This window comes from Siphateles boraxobius, unplaced genomic scaffold, assembly GCF_051911475.1.
Source record: "Siphateles boraxobius isolate OS27281-9 unplaced genomic scaffold, OSU_SipBor_1 31, whole genome shotgun sequence".
Taxonomy (NCBI): Eukaryota; Metazoa; Chordata; class Actinopteri; order Cypriniformes; family Leuciscidae; genus Siphateles; species Siphateles boraxobius.
In genome coordinates this window covers 12,195,976-12,207,772 of record NW_027508931.1, presented here as the reverse complement: position 1 = coordinate 12,207,772, position 11,797 = coordinate 12,195,976, and positions in this window count along the sequence as shown.

Here is an 11,797-nt window from a genome sequence, read left to right as displayed (position 1 = left end):
GTGACGAGACCCGAAGTTGAGAGTAAGAGGCTGCGAGATGTATTGTACCTCCCCTGTCCCCAGGGGGGGTCCATCCAGGGCTGCCACTGCCACACGAGACTCACAAGGGATGAGAGAGAGATGATTTGACAAGGCAAACTCTAAATCGACAAAATTCTCCGCAGCTCCAGAGTCAATTAAAGCCCTTGTTTCGCAAATACTTCCATTCAAACTAAAGAAAACTTAGAGAATGAGAGAGTTGGGAGAACTAATCAAGGGACTCACAGCAGAAGGATCTCTGGATCTGGGTCTCACAGGACAGGAGGCTCTCAGATGGCCGGCTTGAGCACAGTACAGGCATAATTTTGGAACTCCCTTGACTCAATGCGAGAAGCAGTTCACCTGGATCTTTGCCACCCGCGGGATGTTCAAACACCTCTCTGAATTGAGACATAAACACATTATAAGAGGGAAATGTGTGCTGACCTCCCAACCCGAGACCGGTCACCCATTCCAACGCTCTCCCGGTGAGTAGAGAACAGATGAACGAGACGCGGGACGCATCAGTGGGATAAAGCTGGGGTTGCTGGTTAATGAACAGATCGCACTGCAACAGAATCCTTTACACGGAGCCGGTGAACCGTCAAACTTCTCAGGGAAAGATAATTTGGGGTTGCTTGAAGTTGTACTCACGCTTGATGTTGAGGGAGCAGGTGCAGCGGAGGCTTGAGCTTGATTAGCGACCGCATTCTGCTGAGTGAGGGTTCGCACGGACCTCACAAGATCTTCGGTGAGATTCGTTAACTTGACCAGCTGTTGTTGATGAGCGATTAACACAGAAGCTTGGGAAGAAACCTCGGAAGCAAGACGCTGGAGGTCTGCTGGATCCTGTGGTGGTGAAATCATCTGTAACAAGGGGTCTGAGGCAGTTGGATCCATTTGCAGTACTTTATTGAAGGAGGTAATGAAACAAGGAATCACTGACATGAAACACCAAGGGAACACTGTAGCAACATGCAGTGTGGCAAAACAAGATTTCACAAAGGAACAAAGAACTGAGCAGTCCAGATAAAGGGCAGGTAATGATTAACAGGTGGAGGTGATGATACTGAATTGAGAAGCCAGGCAGGGCTGGATACTAATGATAGCAGCGGGGAGTGATGGGAAAGGTAGTTCTAGAACTCAGGTGACATGGAGCGAGTGAGACCGGAGAGAGGTGAAGGCGCACGCTCAGTGACAGCCGTGCGCTCTGTGACACCAGGCCATATCCAGATCTGATGAAGGACCTGCGCCTGCACACGACGACAACACATCCCTGAAGTGCCAGCCTCATCAACACTGTGAAGGCCTCATGGACACCTCGACAAACTCGTCTCCATACCGGCGTGATGACTCTGACCCCAAACAGATGAACTGGATAAATATTGTGAAAGTTCTGATCTCATCTGACTTCTGACCTGATTATGCCTGAATCATAATCATACAATGTTTGTTCATTGGCCAAAGGAGGACTGGCCCCCTGACTGAGCCTGGGTTCTCCCAAGGTTTTTTTCTCCATTCTGTCACCTGATGGAGTTTTGGTTCCTTGCCTTTGTCGCCATTGGCTTTCGGCTTGCTTAGTTGGGGACATTTCATTTTGTATTTAACAATACTATTACAACATTATTTTCCTGTTATCTCTGTAAAGCTACTTTGAAACAATCTCTATTGTAAAAAGCGCTATATAAATAAAGGTGACTTGACTTGACGTAATGTATTCATACTTTTTGGTCACGTCATGACTTTACTAATTGACAACGTAACTACAACGTCACATGCTTGTAATTTCATTACCATCATATTACCAACCCACTACGTCGTCAGTACGTCCTCCTAAGGTTATAAGATAACCAACAACGTTCCAGATACGTACTCTATTTGTAATAACTTGGTAATTTCATGACTTACTGGCAACGAAACTGCAACGTCACGGGAACGTAATTTCATTACCATCTTATCAGACTGCATTTCTATGAAATATTTGTTTCAATTGTTTGTTTAGTATTTGTTTCGTATGTTTGAAAGACAATAGCAAGTTTAAATGTACAAAAAACGTTAATTACTGTGTTTACCAGCAAACATGAGACACCAAACCTGCAGATCATTGCATCAGTCCAGGACATAGGACTATACAAGATGTGTATATTTGTTTTTGTTTTTGTACATCTGTGGACGTTCAAGACGTAGCTACAGGAAAACAACAGTAAACGTTGTGATCAAATAAGAACGTAAAGTTGCGTTATGAGTATGTTTTTTTCAGCAGCAACAAATAAATACATTCAAATAGCACGCATGCTTCACTTTTTTCCTGCTCTTCTAAACAGAAATAGAAAAATCGTAAAGGGTCAGGAAAAAAACCTATTTAAATATATATATATATATATAGCCAGTCAGTGCTTTCATAGCCAGTGCTTTTTTATATTAAAAATAAAGTCAAAAGCAAAGTGATGGTATAAAAAATATTTTTGAATAAAAAGGTTGTGTAAACTTGTGTTAAATTCTTAAACTAAGTGCCACTTTGTCCCACTATCACGTGCAGGGGGGCATTTTGCACGTGAATGGGTCATAGAACTACACAATAAGTTATAAATTCATGATTTAATATTAATGATATTTTAAATTATGTTATGAGGTTTAAAGATGAACTGAACTAAAAAAATCGACGTTGATACTTGTTGTTTATGACAATTAAAAGTAAATTACACTAAAAATTTTAACAAAAAATATCAATAGCTTTTTTTAAGCAACACAAAAATTGCGCTTGTTAGTATAAGCACGCTGGCAATTTCAATGACGTCACTGGCATGGTAGGACCCACGACAGCTGCAGGTCCTATAAACACAGACGAAAATGAGCACTTTTAACGGCATGGGTTACGCATTTGAGCCTGTGAGGGACAGTCCAGTAGTTTCTGAACACCACCACCACATGGAGGATCAGTTTCAGGCTCCACATACAGCACAGGATCGTTTGGGGCGAAGTGACTGGTGTGGGTGTGGGAGCTGCCGGAGCATGGACACTGCACGGGAGTCAATAGCATAGACAGTAAAAGAAATGGACACAGCGACCCCATGGATTTCAACGGAGAAGACTGAAGCCCGATTATTGCACATCCTGCCTGATGGCTGAGCGACTGCGCAGGCTCAAACTGAGCATGATGACAGTCTGACAGTTGTAAATCTTCTAGTAGCTGTGCCAAGACAAATCTGTATCACCTAATTCCTCAAAAACGTTGTTGAAATATTTTGTCCCGTTGCTTTAATGGTCTCTCTATTTATGGGCTTCTCCCTTGACTTTATGCCTCTATGTCCCCCCCATTGCCTCATATACAGTAAAAGATTGCCTGCGAGCTTCTCCTCCTGTCTATACGATAATGTCTCTATTGTGCGACAGAAAGTCGCGTGGTTATGACGCAATCGTTAGCCTATTTTTACAAAAACAGCTTCTACGGGGCCATAACGTAAGATACAAAGTAATGGAGCCTTTTATACATTGTCGTGTTTCTTTAGAAATAAATAATGGACAAATTAAGTCTTTGGACGCCTCAGATGTAAAGTTATTCGCTGTCAAAGTGACGCCAAAGTGAATGGGAGTCAATGGAATGCTAACAGCAGGTGAAGTTCTGCTACAATGGCGGCTCCAGCGAGGCTTCAGTTTCCAACTGATGGATTACCCCCTTGGTCAATAGGCTAGTTGCACGTGGCCGCCATGTTGGATTTCCGATCAGCGAGTGTGCGGTTGGACACTTCCAGTCTCGCTTTACGCCGGTGCAGGGAGCCGGAGAAAACCAAAAATGATCTCTTATAGTTGTTTATAGAATCGATTATATCACTTAAAATACTACTAAGATATATAATACTATCACACGAGCAAATGGCAGTTAAATGCATGGATGCATAGTCAGATTAATGAATGAAATACAACTGTTCACAAACAGAAGATTGTCTTGGACTGCACGCAATTTTTAGGATTCAAGAAAGGCGACTTGCCTTTCAGAGGGTGACAGCCTCATATCATATCAGCACTTCATTGTTGTGTGTCGTTACGTTTCGTCACGTTACAACAAAGCTTTCATGCATCCCCGTTGACCAAAAACACCCTGTTCTGTAGTCAGCATTACTTTATTTGGTAACATTATTATTGCTAACTGTTTGAGTTTTAGTATGTAATTTAAATGCATATAATTTTCAGTGTATTTCACCTATGCGTTCTATGCTATTACTTCATTTATTTTGTGCAAGTGAGATAAAGAGCATCTATTTCATTAATCATTATCTGTCTGGTGTTTATAATACAGTATTTTACTACGTGTAAAATATACACAAACTTAGCAATATTAAATTGTTTGTGTTAACTACAGTTAAAAAATTTAATTAATCGCAATTATTAAGATTTTTTTTCACCGTTGTTTTTATCTGTAAAGATAATTTATGCAAAGAAAGCATGTATGTAAAATATGTGATGATAATATGGAGGGAGCAATTGATGCAAGTAAGTGAAAATTTATGCGCAGAATTGAGAAAATAGTATTTATGGAGATAAATTGTAGCCTATCACACAGCAAACGTGTGAATGTTCAAGCGGTATTTTATGCAAACAACTCTGATCGTAGATGTTACTCTATATTGACAGTAGGCATAATTCTCATTGCATGCAGCATGAGTCCAAGACAATCTTCTGTTCGTGAACAGATGTATTTCATTCATTAATCTGACTATGCATCTCTGCATTTAATTGCCATTAGCTCGTGTGATAGTAATATATATATCTTAGTAGTATTTTAAGTGATATAATTGATTCTATAAACAACTATAAGAGATCATTTTCGGTTTTCTCCGGCTCCCTGCACCAGCGTAAAGCGAGACCAGAAGTGTCCAACCCCACACTCGCTGATCGGAAATCCAACATGGCGGCCACGTGCAACAAGGCTATCTGTTGCAGAGATGTCAACTTGGAACATTTGTTAATGGGCGAAAAATGCATCACCATGCACCGTTCATTTCGGATGCTGTGCGGTAAGAGAGACGTATTGGAGGTGGCTATGCTTTCTCTAAGGGATGTACGAGCTGGAGACGCTGGAGCGCCCCATAAGTAGTAGGTATGTACAGTGTATTTTTCGAATTGGCGACTAGGCTAACTTTAGGCTAGATTAACTTGTTATATGCTTTTCTCTAGACTGTTTAGGTTAACGGCGTACCGGCAGTTCACTCTTTGGGCGAGGGGGCATTTGGGAAGGAGGAATAGGATTCCGATCCCATCCTGTGCTGTGAATTAAATCAGGGATCTTTTCCCCTCAGCCGAGTACCAAGGATTCGAGTATGCGTTGGACTTGTAACTTGGCTAAATAAAACATTTGATGCAGACATTATCAGACGCTTCATGTACTCATTGACTTTTTCAACACGTCTCTCGTACCTAGGATTAAACACTAGAAATCACGACTAGATTAATTTTGTTGACAAGGCAGGGGGTAGAGAGAAAGAAATACAGATGATCAATTTGGTCTTCATTTGATATGTTTGATAAAGGAGTAAAGTTAGCCTAGCTACATTCTTGAAGTTATAATCAGCTAGCTAGCTAAATACAAAAAGACAGCAAGCTAGCTTTATATGAATTTTATTGACAAGGCACACCATGGCAACACTTTTTTTGTCATTTGTTTAATATTTACTGTAAGACATAGCAACCATTTTATTTTATGATAGACACATTCAATTATTGAAAGAGGAGGCATACCATATCAGCAATGGCAGTAATGCAAGGGGTTTTTGGTGTTCAGAAAAGTTGACATTTAGTCATCATTTTATTGGATAATATCAAATAATTGAAAGGTAACTTTACTAAGTATATAGCAAAAAAAACAAAATTTGAACTGATATTGCCATTTGAACTGAAAGAATATGGTTATGCAGTAGGACTATTATAGATAAACAGAACTATCTATATATGATGTTGTAGGGATTATACAATATATGTTAAATTTGATTTTGCTTTGACGGTTTTTTTTCTACTACGTGAACCGGCTTAGGTGTTTTGCCACAGAATGCTCTTTGTCAGGTTTGGTAAGCCCTCTGTTTTGGCCCAATGTAGGGTGAGCTTCCTGTTTCTGTTCCTGTATGGCAGCCTGTATGGTGCTGGACTCCCTCCGTCTTAAGATGGCTCAATTGGCCATATCCTTTCGGAAACTGTAGGCTTTCTGCTCTTTTATTTGTGCCACCACGTACTGACCGGCAGCCTTTGAAAATTGTTGCCTAAATCTGTGTCCACCTGTCTTGGTTGTTGCCCTTTCTCTCTCTATGTTGTTGTTGTCCAGTGCAGCCAGGCGAAGACACACTTCAAAGCTTGCATAGCTGAAGTCCTTTCTCTTCATTGCATACTTATTATAAAGAGCATGGACACTCTCTAATTCACCTCTGTGGATGCCCTCTGTCACTCTGTCAAGATTTTGGAGGAGCTGCCTGTTCAGGACAACCTTTTGGAGGCTATTAAAGGCTGCAGAGTCAGGACGGAGCCACGGGCGCCTGCTCTCCTCATCTGGGGTGTAGGGAGGGTGGTCACATTTTGTTATTGTTTCCCCGGTCACCCAGTCATGAGCATTTGTTATGTGGTGTAGCAGAGATATCCACCTTTCCCTGAGTCTTACTCTATCTCCCCCAGAAGAGGAAACAGAATACCACAAGTGATTAGTTATCATCCGGATCCACTCACTCAGGTCAGGATTTTTGCATCTTAAAATTTTCTTTTTTACATTCTTGACAATGTGCCACAAATCATACTCATGTTTGATTTCCTGGTGTTTCTCTCTTAGTACCTTCTGTACAGATGGGTGGCAGTCAGTGGCCAACACAGAGATGGAGACTCCGTGGTCCGCAAGGTTGGCCAGGCATCTCTCCGAACCATCTACCTCGAGCCAGTAGCTATTTTTCACATCAGTCACCCGCACAGTTTCCTGAACCACGATCATCTTTGATTCTGTGTCAAACAGAGAGAAGGTGCCGAAGGTTACATTATAGCCAGGGCTGTCATCCCGCATGTTGTAGAAATTTTAATAGTCATTGATCCCAAACAGGTATCATAAGAGAAAGAACCTATTCAATGTATAAAAGTATATGTGTGTACGTGCTTGTGCGTGACTTTTCAGGAACATATGGGACAGGACCTCTGACCTTAGGGACGGTCAGTTTTGGCCAGTTTATTTCAGTACCAGTTTGTGTCTTTAAGTAGAAACTGAACAGCAGTAAGGACCTTATCTGAGTGGGTGAAAGGTACAGCGGGTGAGGAGGAACCTTGAAAACAGTATAAAGGCTGTCTCATATCTTCCTGTTGTGTGTCACTCTCTTGCACAGCGTAACTTCTGTGTACTAGACTGAACCTATTCTTGCAAGAATAAATACTTTTCTTTTTATTAATTTGACTCTGAGTGTCTCTTACGCAGTGATGATGTTTAATAGAATTTTTGCCACAACAATTTGGTGTCAGAAGTGGGATTCCTTGGAAGTGCCTTCTGGACCTGAGAGCGGACGGTGTTTGGCCACCTGGACTGAGCAGTTCCAGCTCTACCTCGTAAGCTTGAGAAAGAGGGGCCGAACGCTGTCGGGTCCGGGAGGAGCTCCACTGGAATCAAAAGAAAGCGAACCCGTGGCAGCCAACATATCTCTGGTAAGAGACGTCTAAAATATTTTCTTTTGGGGAAAAGTATTTTGTTTCGGGTATAAAATGTGAGTGAACCATATTGGCTGAGGGCTGTTTCTGTGGTACATAATCTGAGATTAATTGAGATCTATGTATAGATCAAGAGGTTTCAAACAGATACGAGAGAAAATTATCTGAGATTAATTGAGGTCTGTAACAGATCAAGAGATTTCAAACAGATAGGTAACCTGAAAATTAGTTGTTCCACGACGGAGCAAATTGTTTTTAGGTACTGAAGCTAATTAGGGGGAACCAGAACAGTTTTTGGTAAACCTTAATTAGGAGGGCACTAATAGTGCAACCCGACCGATTTGGGTTAAAAGAAAAAATCGGGTTTGTTGGGGACGCCTAACAGATCAGGAAAACGCGCGTTGAAGAGAAATCCACAGAGAACAGAGAAGCAGCCAATATGGGGAAGTCTCAAGGTAAGCATGCAAAATTTGATACACCGGTTTTTCTATCAAATGAGAAAATGATGGGGGAAAATTTATGTTTTAGATATTGAAAAAACGGAGAAAATACCATGATTTCCCCAGGGAGGGAACACTGAGCACAACTAGACTGAAAGTAGTGCGAGAATCAGTTGAACAGGGCAGTGAGAAACAAAAAGGTTGTTATGGCTGCATTCAACATGAGTGATTAGGCAGATAAAAAAAGTTGAACTGCCAGGAGAAATAAAGTTTTTACTTCTTCATCCAGTAAATGGAAGCATGACATTAGATGTCTGAGAACTTAAATTTACATGATAAGGATTGAAGTAGCAAGCAGCTATAAGGCTGTCTGTGTGAAATAGAGGGAACTGTAAGTGAGAGACTTAATGGAAGAGGGAAGTGAAAAACAAAAAGGTTGGTGTGTGAGATATGTGTGTGGGGATTGTTAGCAAACAATCATGTACTGGTTAGATAATGAAGGAACTGGCATGTAGAGAAAAGAAAGAATTAGCATGTAGAACAGAGGATGCAGAAGGAACTGGCATGTAGGGAAAGATGGAAGAAATATAGTAGAAAACTATATGTGATGAAAATAAAATGTCTGACAGAATTTATGGAAGTCAAATTAACTGTTCAAATGGTATGAAAAATGAGTTTCAGAATAAAAATAAGGCATTGAGTATGATTAACGGGGATTAATGTGATATAAAGATAAGGAATGTTTCATTAAGCAAAATGGGGAAAAACTATATTTTCTGTATTAAATTCTATATTTTAATGGTAAAATAATGATTGAAATTAGGTTTAATTTTAAGTTTGACAACCATTGTGTTTTGAACCTAGGGTCCAGCTATGCTGGAGGTACAGCAACAGGGTTTGCTTATTCAGCCCGGTTTCCGGATATTAGATATATACTTGTTCTGTAATTAGGGTTGTTGATGATAATACCAAATTAGTAAAATGTAAAGACAACTTTGACCAAAGATTCTGGAAATCAATAATGTATAATGTTGGATATTTTGTTGATATTAAGTCATTGAAGACTAAAGTTAAACGAAAACTTTGTGAAAACAACATAGAATATTTTGAGCATTTCGATGCAGCTTATGAAAATTAATGTTCTGCCAAAAATAATGATAAAGATTATGATTCGGCTATTGGGATTGAATCCGCCACTGGTGGACTGTAAAAGAATACAGAGAACTGCTTATCAGCTCTGTTTGCATTCCTGAATGGGACACACTGCTTCAAGAGTGTGCAGTAAGTTGGAGCCGACAGAGAGTGCTTTAATTGTGGTCAGCAAGACCATTTAACACGTAAATGCCCACCGAGAAGGTGTAAAAACAAAGTGTAATTAAGTGATATAAATTTCTGGTGTTAATGTGGGCTTGAAAGTAGATCAGTGTTTAATATGATGATATTAACATTTTCGTCTGAGAAAGAACTAGAGATAAAAACAAGGTCAAGAGATTGAAGTCTTAAAGTGAATCATTTTAAAGAAAAGATCTATAATAGTAATTTTTAAAAGTGAATTGATGAATACAGGTTGATGTAAAATTAATGACTCCAACAAATGTGAGTTGCAAAATATATCAAAGTAACTAACAGGATGATTGTGTTGTAATTAAACATTTAAAAAAAGATTTTAGAGTATATAGAGAGACTAATCTCACAGATGATTTACAATAACTGCAAAAGTATCACAAGCAGAGAGTGCTTGCCTCGTCAAAAAGTAAATCCTAATTGGAGATTGATAAACTCCAAGAGAAAACTTAAGTAAAATATTAAACTATGGTAATTGAGATTGAGAAATGTGAAACGTTATTGAGAACTAGAATAATTATTTTTATGTAAGAACAAATAAGCAGAAGTAGTAGGCTACTGAATTAACGGTTGCTAAATGTAAAATGTGTTGAAAGGCATCTGATTAAACAAACAGCTTGAAAAGTTGACCATGAAAGAGCTAGAAGCTGATGTTTTGCTTTCAAAAGATGAGTCTGCTATTGGCTGTAATGAAACAGTTCGCTTATCTAAATCTGATGTGTGCTGTGGCTGAAACAGCCAGTGCGACAGAGACTCAATCTGAATGGAAATTTGTAATGTCTAGATTCCCTGACGTGGGCAAAGGACAACTGTAAAACTATGTTTATTTGAAAACACATGTAATTTCTGGCAAAGATGCCTTAAGCCGGGATAGAGTTAAAAGATGGTAGATAAAAGTTTGATGTTAGAAGTATATGAGAGAGCAGTGTACCAGTCCGAATGTCTCAGAGTCTCTCTAAATTCAATGAGTCAGCTAAAAGCTGTTATCTGTGATAATAAGTGAAGCACAGTGTTTCAGTTGAGAATCATAGACACAGAGATGTTTAAAGAAACAATTGCCGTTCAGAGGGCAATTTGTATTTGTAAATGTTTTAAATGTAAAACTGAATGACTTTAAAGAAGTCTTTAAAATAATAATACAGACCTTAAACGATGGAGGTGACATTTTGATTAGCGTATTTTAGGACCAGTAACAACTTTGTCTCATTTAGTCTCCACCATTCAGGACCGATGGCTCTGGCTACAGATGAAGTACACTGAATGTACGGTTGTGATCTAAATTCACTGAGTATAGTCTAAGTAGCTAGGTTGCTGCTTTTAAGATAGTTAATAGATTTAAGTGATTAAATACTGTTGTTATTAACCTGTCTCCCTGTGAACACTATTAGGCAATCGGAATGGCTCTGGTGACTCTTGAACGTGCCTTCCCTAAGCTCCAGAAAACAGCTGAGTTCTGTTGAAGAAAACTGATTGTATTGGGAAAGAGCGGTCACCAGTGTGTACGTGTGTACGAGTGGCTACTCAATGACGGGATGATCTTCCTGGCCAGGGGACAGCCTAACGCAGGGGGTCACGAACATTGGGCACCTCCGGATGGAGGTGTTATTTGTGAGAAAGGTATGAGAGTTGAGCGCTGATTACTGGAGGCCACCGGGGTCAGCAGAGCATTGAGAGGTGAGATGGGCTGTGAGGTGAAAATTAATGTTACGGCAGTCTGACCCAGAAATGTGAGTTCCTCTATACCACTCACCAGAAACCGCATTGATTGTATGGCTTGTTTTTCATTGTGACAAGTGTCTGCAACTATGCCAGGGGACGACACCCTGAAGAGAAGAAAATTAAAGATAAATAGCTAACGGGAGTGGGCTTTCAGGAGCCAGCTGATTCCATGAGGTGATTGCCATTATTTGCTGCGGAGACAGTAACAAAACTTAATTATATGAGGGACATGATGTTGGTTGCCATATGGGTAAGTAAAATGTATAGAAGAGTTAATTTTGAGCTAATATGTCTATAACATAGTTTTAACTCGTGAAGGGCGTTGGACATGGTGGTGGCTAAAGATGAAGACAGCTTTGTAGATTTGAGAAAAGTCTGGATAATAAAGCTGAATGGTAAAAGGTTAATGTAATGACTTTAATATTACATTTTGTCTAAATAAGCAGTCTTAGGAGGCTGTTGAAAAGATTATTTGTTTATAGTGAGAGAGACTGCTTGAGTGGAGGAAGGGATGGTAACTGTGTCTGTCTTTTTGTTATCGGCCTGCTAAAGAACAAAATAGTGATAATGAACCAAAACAACCCAGCTGACTTTTCTAAGATGAAATTGATCAT